Source organism: Balearica regulorum, chromosome Z (genome assembly GCF_011004875.1).
Source record: "Balearica regulorum gibbericeps isolate bBalReg1 chromosome Z, bBalReg1.pri, whole genome shotgun sequence".
In the NCBI taxonomy this organism is placed as follows: domain Eukaryota; kingdom Metazoa; phylum Chordata; class Aves; order Gruiformes; family Gruidae; genus Balearica; species Balearica regulorum.
The window spans coordinates 39057961-39081690 of record NC_046220.1 but is presented as its reverse complement, the minus strand read 5'-3'; positions in this window follow the sequence as shown (position 1 = coordinate 39081690).

The window sequence follows — 23730 nt, the reverse complement described above, 5'->3', positions numbered from 1 at the left end:
TAAACACTTCCAGGGATGGGGCATCCACAACCTCTCTGGGCAACCTGTTCCTCACCACTCTAACAGTAAAGAATTTCTTTCTAACATCTAATCTAAATCGACCCTCCTTCAGCTTAAACCCATTACCCCTTGTCCTGTCACTACACTCCCTCATAAACAGTCCCTCACAATCTTTCCTGTAGGCCCCCTTCAGGTACTGGAAGGCCGCAATTAGATCTCCCTGGAGCCTTCTCTTCTCCAGGCTGAACAACCCCAACTCTCTCAGCCTGTCCTCATAGGAGAGGTGCTCCAGCCCTCTGATCAGCTTCATGGCCCTCCTCTGGACTTGCTCCAACAGCTCCATGTCTCTCCTATACTGGGGCCCCCAGAGCTGGACGCAGTACTCCAGGTGGGGTCTCACAAGAGCGGAGTAGAGGGGCAGGATCACCTCCCTCAACCTGCATAAACCACCTATGTTTCAGTGTTGAAGATACTATTGCTGCATGCTTCAATTTACAAAAATACATCTTCCATCAAAGTAATGGAACAAATCTTGTAGTCTCCAAAACTTGTCATCAAGGAGTTCCACTAGTAAAAAGTAACAAAGATTAATGAAGGTTTTGTCTTCTTTGTAGCAGCAGGCTACAAAATAACATCAAGACTCTGCACAGATGGACCTCCCACCTCCAAAGGGGTGATCTCCCACTTCAGAGCCTGAATTTGCCAACTGAGCCTTATAACAAATCTATTCGGTTCTGTTCCATGTGATGGGTTCTTGAGGGGCATGCAGCTGTGAAAAAGACATTGCTGGCATCGTGCCTGCTATTTACAGACACGTTGATGAATTTCTGATGACAACCGATTACTTGATTTTGCCACTGACAAGAGGGCACAGTAGTGCCCTGCTTATCAAATAAACTTTACAGCAGGAAAAAGGGAGAGATCATCCTTTTCTTGTTTGTTTGGGTTTTTTTTTTCCTTTTTTCCTGCATCTATATTTTATTGGTTATCACTGGCTTGTTAAGTACTCAAACAGATAGGTACACCAGTGGCAAAAATTATGATCTCAAGTGTTTTTAATACTGCAGGGGAAGTTGCTAAATCTTTTGCGTTAGCTTCGACCAGCATGATAGGCTAGCTAATGCATCTATTACCTGTACCCTAGAGAAAACACAAGCCATCATGAGATATAAGGTCACATTCTTCACAAAACCCAGATTTTTTATTATTTTTTTGTCTCATAGTTCTCTTTCATTGTTCTACATGAAAGTGTAAAATGAATCTATGCAAACAGCTGAGGCAAGACCCAGGTGGATTACAACGCTTACCTTACACCAGGCTTCCCTCTCTTTCTGCCTGCCCGCAGTCACAGTAGGTCCCACTATGTGTTCATAAACAGTGTCAAGTTTGCATTCCACATTTGTGGCAAGTGCCAGACCTAGCTTTATATGTTATGCATTCACCCATAACTGTGCAATAAGTCTGATCCATCCAGAAAAGTATAAAGTTTACTGCTCAAAGACAAAACATTTGTATGAGTGAAACAATAAAATTTCATGCTTTTCGAACTTTTTAGGGCCTCTGTACCTGTTCTTTAAGGATGGCTGTGCCTGCAGAGTGAACAGGGCCAAGTTTTTTAGATTCCTCAGAGCCCCTGCTACTGCTTGGCCCTGAGAATCTAAAATCTTGAATAAAATCCACTGCTTTAAAAGAAATTAGGTCTGCAGGAACCAGAGGTATGGTAAGCCACTGATTGATGAAGAGGACAAAAAATAAATCTTGAAAGAAAAATAAACCTTGGCTAGCCATATTTTCAGAGTTCAAAAACCTACATTTTGATTAAATCTGAGATTCAGTCAAACAGAATAAATAGAGGCTTTGCATTTCTGTGATATCCATCAACTCCTTTTAACACATGAGGAAATTGACAGGCAAAGGCCAACATTTCAGATGAATCTTAGCTCTGGGTATCTCCAATTTGAGTATTTATATGCAATAAACTCTACTGACAAAGCCCTGTCACCCACTGAATATTTTAGATTACATAAGAAGTTTGAGGCAGACCTGGGAATAAATCATGTCTCCCAAGCCAATCCTTAACTACAAGTTGATCCTCCTTCTGGGAGGCTTAAAACTATATCATAATGACACTTCTGTTTTCCTGTTTGCACTCCTGTAGCTGTTTCTGGGGACTCCAATCTCAAATCCAGGCTAAAAGTGATGTATCAACTTCTTAAATGTCTTTTGAGAAGTCAGTGTACAGTTGTCCTTTACTTTTGATTCACTTACAAATTTCTCTCACTATTCTGCCTGACTTTTCTTAAAGAGATTGCTTAGACCCATTTGTAACCTGTAAGCATTACCAAAATAAGTGAAAAGGTATCTCTTCAACAGTTTCTTCCCAGAATAAAGTACAGAACAAAGTCTAAATGTCTTGTTTCCACATGACTACATGCAGACAGCTTCTGCTGCCCTCGATACTGGTAGCTCTTATTAACACTCTTATTACTGTTATTGTTGTTTACAATACTGTATGAATAATTAAAATCAACCATAAGGGCTCTGCATTTCATGTGACAAATTTATTTACAAATCATTTACTAGTCTGCTTTCAAAAATTTCTATAAGATTCATGCAACAAGTAAGAATTACTTTATGGTACTTCTGACCTTAGAAACAGAAGAATGGTTTAATATATCATATCAAAAATATATAAATTAAGTATATAAAATATTTTTATATTTTACTATACATAAAATATATAATAGTTCTTTTGGTATATATCAAAACATAGTATATACAGTATATATCAAAATACAGAATATAGAAAAAAATTTGAGTATATATCAAAATATTTCATTTTTCTATATAATTTTTCTCTACAAAGAAGAAGACCTCAGGGTCTCCCTTCTGTCTTTTATAAGCCTAACAGACTAACTTTAAAGCTTTTCAGTTCTTTTCTTTTACAGTGCTATCTGGAAAAAAAAAAAAAAAGTAAAATCCTATTCTTCCCAAATCTTCAGTCTATTAACATTATTTTAGATTACATTAATGGGAATAAGTGGCAACTGATCATAACACATGATCTTAACACATAGCATAACACAGCTGCAATACTAAGTCATATTTAGCACCATTAAAATGCTTACATTTAAAATTTAAACAACTTGAAATTTTCTGAGGAACCTATATCCTTCAGAGAAGTCCTGTCAAAAATCTGACTGCACCCACAGACTTGGCCAGGCATTGATCAGGCCTGAGTTTGAGCGCAACAAGAAGAAAAGAGTATAATAATAAAGAAATATTTGCAACGGGGTGTGGGCAGTGGAGACAAGACAAATTTTGTAGATTTTCAGCCAAGCGTAAGTTATGCTGAGAAGGTTCCCCAAGCTCAGCTTCCGATCAAAAGCTGTCAGGCAGAGGTGAGGAGAGCAGAGATTGCTTGGACACGCTGAAGCAAAAGGACCTTTCAAAATTGCTAAAGTGCAACTTGAATATCAGTGTCTGAGAACACATATGTTAATTGTTTTAACCACAGTTGTGAGGTCTGACTTGGGTAATGCAGGATTAAGGGGGATAAATATTTGCAGAGACTCTCAACAACATGAACATCCAGCTCCTATCATTGAAGGAGACCTAGACACCTGCATTGACACTTTAATTTTGTCCTTACTGTGCTGATGACTATGTCATCTAATTGAGTAGTTCGATATATTGATTTGACAACCACTTAAAAAGCCCATTTGGCTTCAGGCGGTATTAGTTTTGTAAGTATGCAGCATCTTTGAAGCAGACATCAGAATGAACTGCTTGATAACACTTTCTGTACACAGCTTTAATGTTCTCACAGCGCTATTCTAGGGTGGTTTTAACTGCACAATATGTATTAATCAGTATGTTTGTTTCATTTCTTTTAGTCAGTAAGAAATTCCAGTGACACAGAGATGATCTAGGAGATAAAGCAAGCTATGAAGCAGTTCTGTTGTCAGCAAAAAAACACTTGTCAGTGAAATTTTCACACTTATTTTAATGGTAAAAAGGAAAAAACAAACAAACAAACAACAAAGTATAAATATTTCTCAAGAGCTCAGTTCCTAGTAGAATATATTCCATATCAAAGATACAGATGGACGTCAGCTATCAGATTTCCCCCCGAAAACAGTGCACAAATCCAGCTCAAGCAATGTGCCAAGTGAGCTGCAGCATAATGCCATGTCAGGATCCCAGGCAGCTCTCAAGTTCATTCAGGGGTCTGAACAGTCCGTAATTCACCCAGAATTCCTAACTAAACTATACTTAGAATTGCTCTGCCAATAAATCAGTTGAACTCCGAGAATCAGGGAAAGTGATAGTATTAAGGACACAGCTCAAGGAAATAATGTTGTCTGAACACTTTGTTCATTGAAATATACATGTGTGTGTATTAATTTCTCAGTTGCCTCTACTTCCTTCTTTAATTCATCATATCACAAGTCTGAGCAATTTCAGGAGGTGTTCTTTTACTAGGCTGCAGCAAAGGAACTAAACTAGTATTTTTTATTGTTTTTAAGGTCTCTAGGTTTTATTTTCACAACCTACTTTTTATCAGTATATTAACAAAGATTTTTTGAAAAACACAAGACAGTTCCAGTCTATCTGTTCCCAACTATCAAGTAATTTATTATTTTGAAAACAGTAACACAGATGCCAACATTACAAACTGAGGTAATTTTGATAACCATAAGATTTAATTGGTTTAGACACCTGGCAAAATACTTAGTGACAAATGATTTTGCCAAATTCAAAATAAGAGGTGCAAGACAGAAATTAGTATCACTATCTTACATGTATTTTTTAGAATATGCGTATGTAAACAAACACAGACACACTCATACATTATCGTCTCCTGTATTATGACTTTATTATTACAATGTATTATTATTATGACTGTATTATTACAACAACAAGTAACATACATTGCGTCCAATAGGGAGGAAAAGATGGAGAGAGCCAGCTTGTGGAAGTAACAGAATTATTTATTAATTCAGTGTAAAGAAAAGTAGGATCTTGGCTTAAAGTGATTACTGGATAAAACCATCAAGCCAATGAATTTCAAAAAACATATGGACTTTCTTTCCCCTTAGGATAATCAGGAACTCACATGCTAGAAAACAGCTTCAATTTAACTAACAAACACTTCAGAGAGACTTTTCATCTTCCAATGATATTACTTTAATTAATTTATAACCAATGCCATTTCCCTAATTTCTGGGCATTCTCAAACAGTATGGTGGTGTATAAAATATCCTGGTGTGAAATACAATCAAAGGTCTGTAATACAATCAAAGTCCAAATTACACAATTTGGAATTAAGACTAGGTAATTCCATAGCAGTAGTTCATTTGGAAAAAAAAAAAAAAAATTAAAAATCTGTGCATTAGCTCAGATCAAATAAAATTTTCTAGAGGGGGACAAGTGCAAAACAGTGATGGGCAGTGTGTTGGGTTTGTGTGGCAAGGTTTTGGTAGCAGGGGGCTACAGGGGTGGCTTCTGTGAGAAGCTGCCAGAAGCTTCCCCTGTGTCTGACAGAGCCAATGCCAGCCGGCTCCAAGACAGACCCGCCGCTGGCCAAGCCCATCAGTGCCTCTGTGATAACATATTTAAGAAGGAAAAAGAACAGTTAGAGGAAGCTTTTGCAGCTGGAGAGAGGAGTGAGAAGATGTAAGAACATCGGAAGACACCAAGGTCAGCGCAGAAGGAGGGGCAGGAAGTGCTCCAGGCACTAGAGCAGAGATTCCCCTGCAGCCCTTGGAGAAGACCATGGTGAGGCAGGCTGTCCCCCTGCAGCCCATGGAGGTTGATGGTGGAGCAGAGTCCCCCTGCAGCCCGTGGGGGACCCCACGCTGGAGCAGGTGGACATGCCCTGAAGGAGGCTGTGACCCCGTGGGAAGCCCAGGCTGGAGCAAGCTCCTGGCAGGACCTGTGGACCCGTGGAGAGAGAAGCCCAGGCTGGAGCAGGTTTGCTGACAGGACTTGTGACCCCGTGGGGGACCCACGCTGGAGCAGTTTGCTCCTGAAGGTCTGCACCCCATGGGAGAGACCACGCTGGAGCAATTTGTGAAGGACTGTAGCCCATGGGAGAGACTCACGTTGGAGAAGTTTGTGAAGGACTGTCTCCCGTGAGAGGGACTCCATGCTGGAGCAGGGGAACGATGAGAGGAGTGCTCCCCCTGAGGATGAAGAAGCGGCAGAAACACCATGTGATGAACTGACCGTAACCCCCATTCCCCGTCCCCCTGTGCCGCTGCGGGGGGAGGAGGTTGAAGCCGGGAGTGAAGTTGAGCCCGGGAAGATGGGAAGGGTAGGGGGAGGTGTTTTAAGATTTGATTTTATTTCTTATTGCTCTACTCTGTTTTGCTTAGTAATAAATTAGATAAATTTTTTCTCTAAGTTCAGTCTGTTTTGCTCATGATGATAATTAGTGAGTGATCTCTCCCTGTCCTTATCTCGACCCATAAGCTTTTTGTTATACTTTTCTCCCCTGTCTGGTGAACAAGGGCAGTGATAGAGCAGCTCTGGTGGGCACCTGGCACCCAGCCAGGGTCAACCCACCACAGCAGTCAACTGAAAAGTTTCTGCCCTTTATTCAGTGACCTAGAAGCTACCTAAGTACTTTCCTAGAAGTCATTAGACAAGAGAATGCGCAGAGTTCAAACTCTGCAAAATGCAGAGACCACTCTGCAAAAAAAAAAATAAAAAATGCAGAGACAAATTCGCTATGCTAGATGAATATAATACATGAGAAGATAAAGGTCATTCTGAAACTGCATTCCCTCAATCTTCCCTGTTGAATCTGCCCTACTTAACTAGTTCAGTCATCTAGAAATTGGGGTGGTGTGCAGACAAGTATTTTACTTGCAGATATGTATCCCATTCCACAGGAGGCGCATAGATACTAGGCATTTCCCCTAGTAAAAACTGAGAATGAACCAAACATAAAATTATGTAGAAAGGATGCAGTCAATATATACTGTGGTCCATGATCTTTCTAAATACCTAAAACAGTTCTAGGAAAGTGGAGTGTTTGGCTTGGGCTAGAATCTGAGAGATTTCAGTATGAAATACACAAAGGTGTTAAGTGGGAGCCACTGGTATGAAACTGCTTTTAGTAGCTAAGAAAGCGTAATATGGCTTGAAGCTGAGGTATAGGTATTTCCTGGGAACTCAGCCACAAGCCCCTTTACTGGCATAGTCTCACACTTGCAGGTAAAAAATTTGTTACAGAAACTACACCAAAACTACATTTTAGGAGTCAGCTACTAACCTCCATCCCATGAGAAGGAATACTCCTGCCTCTCTGGTTAGATATCTTCTAAAACAAAGTATTGTCGGTTTTCCTCTTAGAAAAGTTACACGGCAAAAATTCTCTCTCACTAACATTGAGGTTGAATAGTCCTCTTATTTGGCTATAGATCTGGCTTTTTTTAAAAGATGTTTTGTGTGTAGGCCCTTAAACTAAGATAATCAGTAGTTAGTAGGATATGACTTTTCCTTAGCAACCTCTTAATTTGGCTTTGTACCTTCTGGCAGACTAATATATTGAGATGCAGAGAGTAATATTACCACCATATTTCACATATATTTTATGTGATAGAAATATTTACATTCGTGTTTATGGCACAGCATGTGTCCTAAGTTTTGTCTAAGTATTGCCTGCCTTTGTTAGCTATGAGGAGCAGTTGATCCTTTCCTATCTGAGCAGCAATCTAAATATTTTCCTCTCCTCATAAATCCTGCACTCCATAATGCTTATCCCTTAGTGTTAAGAAGATGGAATAATCTCAGGATTAGGAAAAAGATTTTTTCAAATGTGTTTGGTTTAATTTTATCTCACTGGCAGTTAAGTCCTTAAATACAATGAAACCTGACTTGACTTAGATCAGGAAGTCCGTAACAGAGCAGGAGTAGTGATCCTTTACCTAAGACTTCCACTTCTCTATGCCTCTTGAAGATGACAATTCTTCAAAGGGGGGGTGATTCAGACACAATATCAGCAACAATATGCAACACCTTTTTTTTCCCTTTCACAAGTGATCTATAAGAATACCAATCAAAAGAATTAATGAAATTTGCCAGTTTATATTCCCACTGCTTAATAAATACACCCACAGAATGATCACTCTTCTCAAAAACTATTTTCTTACTAGACTCAGCACCTCTTAGCTGAGGAAAAGTTCCTGTGAGATCCCTGTGAGAAACCAATGACTGGCCCGTTCTGTGGGGAATACTGCAGGGAGTCTGTTGAGAGACACCTGATGTTCTTAAACCCCTCAGTATTAAGAAGAAAATACTTGCAATTCTACTGACACTAGTCAGTTCTGATTTGAATATGCAAGAGGAAGAGAGAAATTAAAGCTGCTGGATGCTACCTTGTTAGGCCCTGTTTCTAGTATTACCTGCCATAGTAGGGGTTCAGCCAAGTTCATCATAGACTTATCAAATTCTCACTATGCAGCCAATAGCTTTCATAAAATCCCTCTAGTCTTTTCCTATAGCCCTTTCACCTGTTCCTTTCCACAGCAAGGACTGTGTTCCATGAGAGACTGAATAGTGAGGGCTCCATTTTTTTATTTCTATAAATTTTCCCTTTTATTCTTTGCCCAAGTTTCCCTTGCAGGAATTACAAGAAACTAAATCTTCTCAGTTACTTAACAAGTTCAAAGGAATAAAACATTTGTTTTGGTAACAAAAACATGTTTCATTCTTTATCAATGACAATTTCCTCAAAACAAGCTAACTATAGAGAAAGAGGGTACAAAAGCATCTGATTACCTGAAGAACTACAGAACTGAAAAGGGTTCTGATAACCATCTTGATCCTTTCCCGCTCTTTACCCAGTCCACCAGAAAGACAAGCTCATTCCTTGCCTCCTGAATGGAAAGCATAGGCAGGTGCAACAACCCCCTTGTTACAGACCCTGCCAGCCAAGCATCATCTTTCTATCACCTCAGCTGAGCAGCTTCTCACACTAACTAAGGGATGGGCAGTTTTTTCCAAATCCCAAGAATTCCCACAAGCAAGTACAATAAAACTGAAATTTTATAGTTCAGTGAATAAATATGTACCTTACATATATTTTAAATTTTACATATCTTTTATACTTTCTACAACTGGGTTCAGGCTGTTGTCCTAACGACAAGCCACTTTGTCAGTTGTCTTTGACATTAGGCATGATTCAGAGATTTTCACTCAACGCTAGAATTCCAGAGTAAAATTAAGAGCTGGTGTGAACGATCAGACATCTTTAGAGTTCTGCCTACAACTTCAGCAATTTAAACCTGATAAGAGTAAAATATGATCACCTGTAAAAAGGACTTATTTCTGACTTTTTCCTGGAAGGTTTCAACATCCATATGCTAGGCAGAAAGGGAAATTATGTGAGGCCAGGACCATATATAGTCTACAGTTAATGTAAGTGTTAAAGTTAACAGAGAAACAATAAAGATAAGGTAATTTGACATGATCTATCAAAAACATAGTAATATACTGATGGAAAGCCAAGTTTCAGCAGCCACCACTGATTTAAATCAAGAAGATACCTTTGGCATTTTCATCCACCAGAAGTATCCATGGGATACAACATGGGAATTGCACAGTAAAAGTTTAAGTTCAAGGTAAATAAAAATAAAACCAAGAACTTGGAATCTGTTGCCCTTCTATCCATTGCCCCTCCAATGTTTGGGCATTTTGGTATCACTTTTGTTTCTCCTGTTATGAAGATATAGATTAACACTTGAGTTCAAAGATGAAATTGGATGCAAATCTTGAGCTTAAGAACTGTTTAGAAAAAAAAATAATATTAATGCCCAAGACTTCATGGACTGCAGTAACACGTTTGGTATACCCATGATTTTCCACTCAATACTTTTTTGCAAGCTCTACAGTTCTTATGGAAGCTCTGAAAATATCTTGATTTTAAGCGTAGAATGTGAAATAAACTCCAGTTCTTAATATTTTCCAAGCATGCCACACACAAAAAGTGAAAGGCATCCCTGTTTGGAGATCAGAGAGAAAAATTACTATTTGAAAGAATTTCACTATGTTGTTCTTTTGAGTTTTTCACATTTTTGACACAGTCTTTGAAGTTTACGATTAGTACAAAAAGAAAAAAAAGGCTAGTTATTAAGCCCAGTGCTACCATATTGGCTAGCTTTATTCATTACAGCTTAAGAAAGCTTTATTCATTAACTAGATATTTTCATAAATAGCTTTATGCTATTTCATTGCTAGTTGCTACTGTCCATTTTATCCAAGAATTTCAGCTGTTCCCAGTTTCCAAATATAAATGACAAAGATAAGCATTCAGCTGCACCTTCCCACTTTTTTTAAAAAAAGGCAAGATGATGTAGATTCCCAGCTCTCCTTTAATGCAGACAACCACCCAGCTCTCCTTTAATGGAGACAACAACCAAATACTTCTGTTCAGCGTGCAGTCAAGTAGATTCACACTGGATTCAAATAAAAAAAAGGAATCCTTTATAATAATGTATCCTTCCCTGTTTACCATAAAAATTAATAAATTGAGGTTTTCCCATTACATTGTGTTCTCATGCTGGAGTTTCACACACACACCCCACCCCACCACCACCACCCCACCCCGCCCCGTGTGTGCTGATCAATACACTCTTTTCACTTGCATGGACAACCAGCAAAGTTCTGAGCAGCACCATCTTCTTACTACATGAAACCCTGGCAGGCTTCACATTTCAGCAAAGGGTGTTTACTTTCCTATCAAAGCTTGCAAATAATCCACTGAAGCTGAGAGGACTAGTGTTCTGCACTGTCTGATGAACAGATAACATGAAAGAAAGGTAGAAGTTTATAAAAGAAAGAAATTTGTATGTTTGTAAAGTTCATTCCTTGAGGACCTTACATCCAAAAAAAAAGTTTCAATACTATAATGCTTACATTTGCAAGTCACACAAAAGAAAGGTACTTCAAAGGACTCTGCCCACATGCATGCTTGATATATTTCTACCTGTAGTGACAAGCTTGCCAAAAAGTAATTACGGACAAAGAACACTGAGGAAAAAAAATATTTATATAAAAACAAACCACAGTGACAGATTGTGTGTAAGGGGGGAAAACTGACAAATAAAATAAACCTTAAAATGTGAGAATATGTTGATCCAAACAATTGATGTCTGTATCACTGCAGAGAGTGCCTTATCATCACGCAATACACCTATGTAGATAGAGATGATATGCCTTCAGTTACTGTTCTTAAATTTAGAATCTGCAAATATAGTACTTTTTCTTTTCAACTTGCAAACAGAACAGCATTTTTTCAAGTACAGCATGATGACTTTTATTTCTGAAGGCTGCCATGTAGGCTTCAGTAGTCACCTCATTAGAATTTAGCTGTGTATCAGAATTTTTCCACATACTCCTCTTACTCCCATCCGACATGATCCTCCACAGGGAGGGAGAGTGAACGAGCGGCTGTTTGGTGCTTAGTTGCTGGTTGGGGTTAACCATGACATACACGCACAGAGGTGTTTGAGAATGAGCAACTAACGTCCCTAAGGAGCAGCAATAACCTTGTTGCCAATAATTTTGTCCGTTCTTGTCAGAAAGAACACGCTATGGCAGCTTTCATATTAATAAGGTGAAACTATCTAACGATATCAAGTATTTCTGATCCTAGATGGACTGTAGAAATTAATTAATCAGCTGTAAAAAAAAAAAGGGATTTTTTTGCTTTCGTTCTTACCAAAGTGCTTTTGAACATTCCATGGGACTTTCACTATCCAAAAGAAAAAAATACAAACCTGACAGCAAGAATTGCTGCTTAGGGGCATAAGGTGGTGTGGGTTTTTTTACTAATGGACGATTCATTGTTACAAATATGGTGCTTACTGGTGTTATAATCCAGAATGAGTAAATAATCTGAATTTGCAGCCAGCCAGATAGGATCTCAGAACAAAATTAAGAAATTTTCAGTCCACAGTGTTCAGAATGTAATGGAGGACCAGCTTCCTAGCTTAGTCTGTCAGCTGAAGACTAGATCCAAATTTTTATCTCATTTATACTAAAGGTCTCATTAGTCTCATTTAAAATAATATCCCAGCTTTTCTCTGCCACTTGAGGAAATTGCTTTATTTTGCTTCTGGGATGGAAAACATGTATCTTATTTATGTGGAATACATTCTGTGTGTAAAAGAAGGCTTTACAAATAGTCAAGTATGAAATGCAAACACTTGCAAATGGGACAGATCTTATGACACTTTTGATTAGGAACATGGGGGAATACACTAGTATCCATGGTAACTCATTGCTCCAGAGTTTGCAAGGCGGCTAAAAACCTAAGAGTAAGAAACACCATGCTATATATACCTGCCTAAAACAAGGAAATACATGAACAAAAATACTATCTTCAAATATTAAACAAAAGTGTAAAACAGAGTTCACTTAGCACTTCAGTTTCCTCCACATGATTTATCCCATTTCCTAGATACTTGAGGATATCAGCAAGAATGTCAGTATTCTGTGTTGAAATTCAGCCAGTACAGTCCTGGCTCATAATACGTGTAAAGCTGAAGTTCTGGGTATGCCGAAAGGGCTCAAGCAGTTCCTTTCTTAAGTGATAAATTCAATGCTAATTTACCAATATTGACTGACATATGTACAAAGTTTCAACATACTTACTGCATCAACAATGTATGGTAGACAGACAGATTTAAACATGGTTTAAAAGGGTAGAGAATTCTAGAGAAATTGGATGATTAGAATGCAAGATGCCCTTGCTAATTCTGCTGTTATGAATTTGTATTGACAGTACTGTTCTAAATTAAAATTTAGATTTTTTTATTTTAGAGAAGGCATTCAATAGGCTCAGTACCATCAACCCTAAAAGACCATTCAAAGTCTTCTGAGACTACAAGTAGTCTTATTTTATAAGTAGATAGAAAACACTACTGCCTAATCCCCCTCCAGCAAATAAAACCATCATGGATAGCGAGACAGTTCTGTGGTCATCCTCATGGTGAGACTTTCCAAAGAGACCTCAAAGAAAGTTTTACTCAATAAAGCATTATGCCGGTTCAAAGAATAGGGAAGGGAAGAGGAAGGGAACCCTGGAGAATGGGTACAACAAAACAGTAGTAAATGTTTGAGATTTTGTTATAAGTGCTTGCTCTTAGCTGTTAACAATGATGCTCCTTTTGCTGAGTTGTCTGTTATAATTAAAGGATTTTGTGGTTTAATTAAGTTCATCTAGAGACTGTTTTTCTCCTTGTCAGCTTTTATATACACACTTAGCTGAAAGAACAATTTAGGCAACAGACCACATGGTACATGTTGTCCAAATACATGATCCTAAGGTATTGTTTGTACACAAACACACATATGTGCATACATACAAACACATATATAAATACTTATGTGTAATATTATATGCACATGCCTCCTTACCAACATCCTATTGTATTACAGCAGTGACATAAAGATTACTTTTATATTGTTTCTAAGTAGAAATTACTATTTCCACGCAAAACAATGTAGTTGGCAACCAACACTAGTCATCCACTGACACAGAGGGAAACCACTTTGCTGGTTATCAAAGATCTGCATTTCCAGTTTACAAATAGCTGAACACTGAGTAACATTTGACATTGAAAAAGCGTGACATACTAACTGTATGTATGCAAGTGAGCATGCTGCTGTGATGTGATGCATACTGCTTTACCAAAAATGTTCAGCAGAAAAAGAATGCACAGTTTTCACCCATGAAAAGAAAGACGTTTCCTGCCTTAAACCAGATATTGTACACTGCATCTACTGAGAGACACAAGCCAGTGGTAGTTATTTCACTGATCTTTTATTATGACTGCTACTGTTAAAGAGCTATTGGCTAGAAATTGAGCTGCAAGCTGAGTGCAGGTAGGAATTTTTCCTTTTTCTTGAGTATGTGTAACCACTTATATTAAGACCTTTAAGTAAACGTTGCTCATTATAATTGATTTCCCTGAAGAAATGTCATTTTAAAATGAATATTTAAATGCAGCTTTACTTTTTATTCCTTTTTCACGTAAGATTTTGTTCAATAAGCATTGGAATTCGGAGAAGATGCAGACAGAGATGCAAAGAGGCAATTAGAAAACATGGAAAGAAAATAGAAACTATTCTGCAGTATGAAGTGGTGAATTAACAAACTAATCCAGTACTCACTAACTCTGCTACACCTCACATTGTCAGCATTGCTATTTCAGGACTTCATAACTAGGTTACTTATAATTACATTGAATTAATCCTTAGTCACGCCAGGTACGGTTATTTCTGTTGACAACCTCAGCATAAATAAATTCAAGAACTCAGCAAATTTGGCATTTGAACTACCCAACCTGTAACAAGAGGTCATAGAATCATAGAACCATAAAATCGTTTGGTTTGGAAGGGACCTCAAAGATCATCTAGTTCCAACCCCCCTGCTGCGGGCAGGGACACCCTCCACTAGACCACATTGCCCAAAGCCCCATGCAACCTGGTCTTAAACACTTCCAGGGATGGGGCATCCACAACCTCTCTGGGCAACCTGTTCCAGTACCTCACCACTCTAACAGTAAAGAATTTCTTTCTAACATCTAATCTAAATCGACCCTCCTTCAGCTTAAACCCATTACCCCTTGTCCTGTCACTACACTCCCTCATAAACAGTCCCTCACAATCTTTCCTGTAGGCCCCCTTCAGGTACTGGAAGGCCACAATTAGATCTCCCTGGAGCCTTCTCTTCTCCAGGCTGAACAACCCCAACTCTCTCAGCCTGTCCTCATAGGAGAGGTGCTCCAGCCCTCTGATCAGCTTCGTGGCCCCTCTCTGGACTCTCTCCAACAGCTCCATGTCTCTCCTGTACTGGTGCCCCAGAGCTGGAGGCAGTACTCCAGGTGAGGTCTCACAGGAGCAGAGTAGAGGGGCAGGATCACCTCCCTCGACCTGCTGGCCATGCTTCTTTTGATGCAGCCCAGGACATGGTTGGCTTTCTGGGCTGCAAGCGCACACTGCTGGCTCAATACCCCCAAGTCCTTCTCCTCAGGGCTTGTGCAGAGTTCAGGTATGCAGTGTGGTTTTTAAGTCATATACCATCGATATCAACGTAACAAAAAAGTTTCTTCACATCCTTCATAATGCAAAATAAAGCATACTCAGTGCATGAGTAGCCTTGTTAGACTTAATCACTAAGTTCCCATTTTCTTTAACATTTTGTTTTTTCTTGAAATTCTGGAAACTATACCAACAATTTGTATTACCTAGCTGTGTTCATGCACTGTAGACTATCACAAATATTGTGGAGGTACAGACAGATCTTTGTACTGTTCATAATCAAGTTAGAATTCTTTGGATGGGAAATCTGGAGAGGTTCCAAATTAGTTGTATTTGTAGGTCATATTGCCATGTATCCAAAGCACTTGCAAGAAGCACTTTTAAAGGGACTGATTTAAAACTATTATGAATCATATATTCTGGTCAAGATCATCTGAAGGGTTATGAAAGCCTGTACAAATAAAGCACAAATGTACAAACTGTTCAAGTATTTTGACATTTGCTTTGGCTCTAATTTGGAATCTATGTTCTGTCAGATTTTTTTTCTTGCTGGCTCTGTTCACAATGCTATTGAATTACTTGGCCTTTTCAGATTACTCTGATGTGTTAGTTCCTTATTTCAGGTGTAAATATAGAAGCCAAAAATGAGCTTTTCTCACATTTCTCAGTGAAATTTTGATCCTGATGAGTAAAAGAATAGCATCACAGTCCGATACCCAGACTGGAAAATTTTACTAAGAACAGAAACTGGAGAAGACTCCAGATTACCAGTAGTTCTGCAGCATGATGAAAGAGATAGAAGACAAAAGCTTAAAAAGAGCAGATTAGTCCAAGGTCATGGTGATTCACTGTCAATAGTTTATGCAAAGAAGCATCATAAGAAAATGTATGGAAAGGCAGGTTGCTGAACTGATTTAAGTAAACAAAAGATAGAGATGGTGGATGCAGACCAGCACTGGGGAGATATGCCTCGGGACCATGGAAGACAAATGAACAAATTTACAATTTGATAAATAAGAAATCACAATAGATTATCTTGGCTACTTTATTTTCACAGCTACTTTGTGATTTTGGCTTTACAAGAATGTAAATTCAACACTGTCATGTCTGCCAGGATGATATGTTTTGGTATATTCAAAGAGTTTGGCAGCATAACAAGAACTCAGAAAAGCCATGGAAGCATTCACAAATTGGGCAGAACTACTTGAATAAAAACAACGTGGCCCAATGGGATTATAGATTATATATATATACACACACATTATACAGCATACTTAGGCCTATAAATGTGGGACCTTCCAGAAAAAATTAGGAAACAGACTATAGTAGAGTTACCCTCTGCACTATTCAGAGGCATTTTTTTAAAATTGAAACACTCTATTGCTGATCTAAGTTAAAAATTAGTATTTTTAAAACACATCCCTCTGCACCATGCCAGTTTCTGTAAAAGGCTAGAGTAGGGAACTATGCTTTTGGGGATTGGCCGTCATCTGTCTCAAACTCCCCAAAGTGTCAGACAGGACCATGTCTGAAGCATACACAACATGTCTGAGCACATCTAAGACAATTAAGATGGATACCACTGAGTTTAGCACAAGACAAAGTAATTATGACTTTTATTAAAAGAAAATAAGCAGCCTGAAAGACTGTTTGAGGTTTTAAAAGACAGAAGAAGATCCTGATTCTCTGTCCTTTCCAACCAGTGGCTTAAACTCTGAATTTTCACTTCCCTGTGATTAGAAAACTGCCAGTTTTTCTTAAAGCTCTGTAACTGCTTCAAGAGGCAGATATTGAGATGGAGAGCATGAGTGATCTTGCCTTGTTACTCTGGAACAGTCTTAGAGTAATGTATGCCCAAGCAAAAGATATTTTTAGACTTAAGGGAGTAAATATTTTTGCAGTTTTGTTCTGATCTTGTCTTTATTTAAGAATAAAGAGACATATACACAGCAGTGAAGTCTGAATATTTTCCCACATCACATCAAATCCTCAATGAAAAAAGATAGGCTATTTTGTTCTGTAAATTGTCTGCATATAAAATTACATTGGCACTGGCCTTGTTAAGGTTAATTGTTGATAACTGCATTTACTGTATCAAAGATAATTCAGAGAGGAAAGAGTAAATGAGAGATATATTAGAATGCCAAACCAGAATGCTGCATTGCAGGAAACTCACTAAAAATCGCTGTGGTTTATCTTGCAGGATCATTCCAGACCCTTCCTTTAATCCACATGTGATGAGGATAATTTTGATGATTCAGTTTCCCCTTCATGATTAACTTTGGTTGAGGTTATTTTATTTTCAATAGTAGCTAAATGTTTTTAAAGTAATCTAAACAAAAATTGCTTAGGAAACTTACGCTTTAGATATAATTTATACATGATACGCTGAAAAACGTCAAGTCATTCCAAATTTCCTCATGACTGACAGGGAAAACAGTCAATGACTACCCAGACCTTCAACAAGCTCAGAGCATCGAGACAAATTTCTTCTGCTTCCCCAGGCTTTTGAAGAGATTTTTGTTCTATGAGATATTTGGGGACAAGCAGCTCCAAATTCCATCACATCAACAAAGTCCTGATATTTCTTTTGCAGTAATTGGAAACATCTAAACTTTTGTGCTGTTCACAAGAAGGACATTGTCCACCATATTACTGGAGCTTTCCCTGACATAACAACTAAGTATCCCACATGCCACATTCCCCAAGTATCCCCTAATTGTGGCTAGGCAGGATGCAAGTGATGCCTTCACTGTTCTTTTGTGCCCTCCTCGACCTTATTTTCACATCACCAGGTAACCCCACACTTGGACAAGGGTGAATCTGTCTTATATCCCCTTGTACAATATACAGTATACCATTAGATGCTGAAATCCAAACCTGAAATCCAAAAGAGCTCTGCACACTTGATACATGGGATCAAAACTGTAAAGTCATCTTATTTTCTTGCATTGAACTTCCTCAAATAAGTGAAGTTGAGCCTTTATGTATATCTGGAGCTTTGCAGTTCTTAAGGCTGAATAGCAGCTAGATCACAGAGAAGCCATGTGGGATCAAGTGAAGTTGACCTCAACCAGGTAGGAATTCTTACAGAAAACACATCAGTCCTTGCCTAGCAGGGATTCATAGTTCAGTGGTATGATAAAAAGTAACTTAACTCAGGAACATGAGCAAAATTAGGTCTGCAGTTCTATCTCCCTCTGTAGTGAGCTGCAGTTTTGTGAGTGTAAGGTTCGTTTTAACTAGGACTCATGGGATGATATTAAGATGTCACAGAAGTTCCATTACTTCTCTTGATTTCCACCTTCCAGGCCTTAGACAATTAAAATTAAATTTCAAATAAGGGGATGAGGGGAGAGTCAAGAAGCATCCAGAAAAATTATCCTCTGGAGGGAAGAGAGGAAAGATGATTAAATAATTTGCCTTCAGCTCTTGTTGCTATGATTCTATATCTATATTCTAGAGAGTGAGTAATTTGAAAAAGAAAATCTCTGTCTTCCAGACAGAGAACATCGTCCTCAGACTCAAAGTTCATGATCAGCTCAAGTTTCTCCTCCTTTTAGATTTTTGAGCATACTTCCCAAGCATTTAATTTCACAATTTGCTAAGGTCATTAAAATTAGTTTTTGTCCCCTAACTTCTTAGGAAATATATAGAAAAAAGCTATCATAAAATGGAGCACAAACCCTTCTCTTCTGTGACCTGAAGATAAATTTTACTGCTCCTTGTTTGGCTTGAAGGGATCAGTTAGGAATCACCTCCTTTTTAATGACACTAATGAATGATTTTCACTCTGAATAGGCAAAAAAAGAAAAAAAGTTGGGATCAGAATATTCCTCTTTCCACTCTTCAAAAAGAATATCTACTAAGGTAGTGATTTTCCTCAAAATTCATTGCTAAATAAATAAATAAGTGTAGAGAGTGACAGGGGTTTTAATCATACAACAATTTCCTGGAGCCACACAATAGAAAAATAAAAAAAATAAAGTTCTTTGAATATGTATAATCAGATACCTGACCGGACAAAACCCTAAGCAATAGGGTCTTAATTCAGCATAATGCTGTGCTTGAATGATTCTGTGATTTTGACTTTGCACCCAGCTTTCTCTTCATAGGGAACATGGAAATGTGTTACATGTTATAGATGTTACACGTACTGAAAAGGACCAATCATTTAGAACAGCTCCTAACTTATTTCCCCATCTGTGTCTTCTTGGCACTTTCATATATAAATAACACATCTCTGATTCCAGGAAAAAACAATACATTATGGAAGCAAACATTTCACACAGTTTTGCCTTATACTTTTATTTTTTTTTTTTTACAGACCAAAAATCTCAATTCAGTAAATTTTCAAGGAAAGAGCAGTGTAAGTATTAAAAAGTATTTGCTTTGGTCGCTGATATAAGAAACCTTTCTACTTCCCCAAATCAGCTCAAGTTTTCAATTCCTTCTTACAAAGGTTTTCCCATCAAAGACATTGTAGAAGCATGTACTTTAAATTCCTGCCAGTCAATATATTGATTTCTTTGCATTTACAATATGTTTCACATAGACAAGCAGGTCTAATATGTAAATTATTGAAAAGGAAAATGTATATTGTAGGTTTTTGAAGAGTTATATGCAGCATGAGGGAGGGGAGTCAATAAAATTCTTTGCAACATCAACACTGTATTTGATGTGGCAGCTGTTTCCTTTGCTGCTGCAAGAACTTTGTTTTGACTACAGCTAAGTAGCAGATGTTTATGAGAAATACGGATGTTGGTAAATTTATTACCTGTTTCTATGGGCAACATAAGTCTCTAATAGTTGCATTTTCTTCAGGATTGCTTACTTAGATCACAAAGTGAATGCTGAACTGATACTATAAAGGATATCTAATAAGTTTTTAAAAGTAATTTTGTGCCTTCTATTACCTAATTGATTTATCTAAAGCTTTATGAAATTACCGACTTTTACTGAAGAACAGCATTTTCTATTGTCTGCACTTAGGATGACACTTCCTTCAAGGCAGAAGCAACAGGATTTTTCAAATACATACTCGAAGGTGGGTTTGTAATAATATAGATGGGAAGGAGGGCACTCTGCCATCCTGTAACACAATTCATGTCTGCTGCTCTCTGCTCAAGCCTGCTGAGCTTGACTTCCTCAGTTACAGAATTCAGAATAGACTTTCTACAGCACAGCTTGAAAATGTTGCCCTTATTCTGATCAGCTGAGCTACAGGGCAAGCAGAAAGAGAGATGGAGACCTATAATTGAGAGGCATTTTCATAAACGCTTGGAGGGCTTGGATGGACCTCTCAGCCTCTGGGATGATAGATGTCACCTTTGTTAATGATCTGAATACCTTTGCACAGGAGGAAAAGTTTACCTTGACCTCCACACTCCATGGAGAGACAAAAGCCAACAACATGGAGCAGGAAGGACTACAGGGACCGAAAATTAAAAAGTCAAGTTGGAAGAAAAGCATGTTATTAGTCCTAGCTCCCTAAATCACCCCAATTTCCCCCACTGAAAGAAATCATCAACTAGGTAATCAAATTTAGTGAGCAATGGAACTCCAGGCTCTTGCAAACGTACAAACAAGCAATGGTGTAAAGCAGAGCTGGGATGAGGCTGTAGAAGAGATTTCTGGATAAAAGATGAGACACACCTTTGATCTGACTGCATATTTTAAAAAATTTTCCTCTGTGACCTCTCCCTAGCATTAACCTGTGTAAACTAATTGCCTATAACCATCATGTTCCAATTACCCCTTCGTTTTCCAGAATGACAAATGTGATGCAGCAAGCATACTGGACAAAAAGTATCATAGTTTAGCACTGCTGACTTCCTCCTACACTTAAAGTTTATGACTCCAACAAATCACTGATAGCTTTGATGACATTGTTCAGGTGAAGGACTAAATTTCCAAAGGTTGCTCTTTATATCTGTCTTTGGAAAAAAAGAGGATTTGAGACAGCATTAGCTTTCATCTGATCATGACAATGCACTTCTAAGTAGTCAGGATACGTAAGTCTGGAAAGCTTCAAGTATGTATTAGAATAAATATGTATAAATGAATACAGAGATTTTCTATTAGTCTCTAGCATGAAGAAAAAGTAAGAACTATTTTGTACATAATTCTGTGTCCTAATCAGGTAAAGTGACATACAGCAAGTGCAAAGCCAAATATATCCTTTTTGTCAAAAACCAAAGTGTTTTTATGTGTCTTTTGAATGGATGTGTCTTAGTATCCAGTTAATTTAATACTTGCCTACTTGGATTAGCCTTCCTTTCAAAAGAAGGTGTAGTATACTAATATGTTACATGATGATATAAATGAATATCATGTAATTGTAGATACATTTATTATGGTATTAGAAGGCTTGCTGTGAACTGCTAACACATACGGACTGATGACTTTTACTCTTCTGTGCAAGAATAGTGATGACCTCTCCTTGCCTCCTATGAAGACCTCTTCTACCCTTAGACTTTTTGCAGTGAGGACACAGAAGGGTTATGCTAGTGCTAGTGTATAAACCTAATTGAGCAGAGAAAACAGAAGCCAGGGAACGTGCATCACTGTCTTTTCAGCATTATTTTTTGTTTAGAGGTTAATTGGTTTACCCTAAAACTTAAAGCAAAAGCTAAACATCAAAATAAGGAAGGCAGAGAACAGTTTTATTTCAGACACTCCCTGTAGGCAGCTTTTTAATCACAAAGAACTGACATTTTAATTTAAACAAAATAATTACAAGCAAAAGGTGAGTGAACCCTTTTGCATGTACTACACAGTCACACTTTTCTTAGTTCTAAAGAAGAGAAATTTCAACTATTTAGAATTAATTAATCAAGTCCATAAATACTGCTATATTTCTTTTTCTTCAGGAAAACTGAAGCAGTTTTATTTTTACTAAGGACCAATCCTTACATTCATTAATAAAACAGAGGAATGAACAAACCTAACGCAGTGCTGGATTTTGCCTTCAGAATGTGACCCAGCTTTAGGGGCCTCAACTGTGTGAACTCAGCCCAGTTTCATCAATGAAACAAAAATTGTTGAACTATAGCTAACATATTGAAAATGACACAGACAGTGTCACTTAGACAACACAAATTAAAACTATGCCAGTTAAGAAAGTCAAAACAAGAGACATAAATGAAATTGTTAAATCGGCAATATCAACTCAAAAGAAAAATACCAGGGGTCAGTGGAGCAAGAGCTGGAAGAGTGCTACTGCCAGGTGAAGGACCATTGCATCCCAAGGAACAAAAAAGGCCAGCTTTTACCTGCCTCACTGCCATGTGCAGAGCCAGCAAAGACTCACTGGTGTGCATAGTTATAATAAGCCTACCAGAAAATTTGCAAATATGGTTTCAGAGTACTTATTTCCCAAATAAGTCTACTGAAGCATCCTGTTATTTCTCAATGTGGAAACAGCAGCATTTCAAAACAGCTAATAAAAGTAAAATTATCATTTCACCTCTTTGGGTTTGCCAAGCATTCTAAACATGATGGAACATGATATACATGATACCAGTGTGAACATACAACACTGACTACACTGTCCAGCTAGCATCTATCTACACATGAGAAGGGAGAGAGGAGAAAGATAAGAAAACAACAGTAAAAGCAGCAAAAATCAGTTTTTCCTCTGGAAAGGATTAAATCCAGTTTTTCTTTCTGGAAAGAAAAATAACAGAACAACTCTCCATACAGATAAGCATGCAAAAACTTGTACGTTATGTAGGTAAGTAAACTGTACCATCTGTGGCAATATGTAGCAAGGCAGTTTATCTGCTTTTAGAATCGCAGTACCTCTTGAAGTATGCAGGCAGATGACAATGCTCTGGACTGAAGTTTAGCTAACTGAATAGAACATGGGAAACTACTGGACATGCCATGAGAAACTGGTGAATGCTAAAAAGTAGCATAGCATGAAGCTGACCAAAGCCATGAGAGTGCTAGGAGGAATGCTCCGATTTCACATAATATTAAGCTAGGGGAGAAATGGCCAAACTTCACAGATAAATGGGAAGACTGTTGAGGACTTTCTCTGGAGGAGAGCCTTGGAGAGTCTCCTTCGTAGAATCATAGAATCATTTAGGTTGGAAAAGACTTTTAAGATCATCAAGTCCAACCATTAACCTAACAATGCCAAGTCTATCACTAAACCATGTCCCTAAGCAACACACCTACACATCTTTTAAATACCTCCAGGGGTGGTGACTCAACCACTTCCCTGGGCAGCCTGTTCCAATGTCTGACAACCCTTTTGGTGAAGAAATTTTTCCTAATATCCAATCGAAACCTCCCCTGGCACAACTTGAGGCCATTTGCTCTTGTCCTGTCATTTGTTACTTGGAAGAAGAGACCGACACCCACCTGGCTACAACCCCCTTTCAGGTAGTTGTAAAGAGCAAGAAGGTCTCCTCTCAGCCTCCACATCTCCAGGCTAAACAACCACAGTTCCTTCAGCTGTTCCTTATAAGACTTGTGCCCTTCACCACCTTGTTGCCCTTCTTTGGACATGCTCCAGCTCCCTAATGTCTTTCTTGTAGGGAGGGGCCCAAAATTGAACACAGTACAGGCAATAGCTGTGGGCCAACTCCCAGAGAGTCCCATGAGGGTTTGAGTGCAAGACATGAGCAAACTTCAAGCTGGACTAGCCAGCAAGTAAAACAAGAA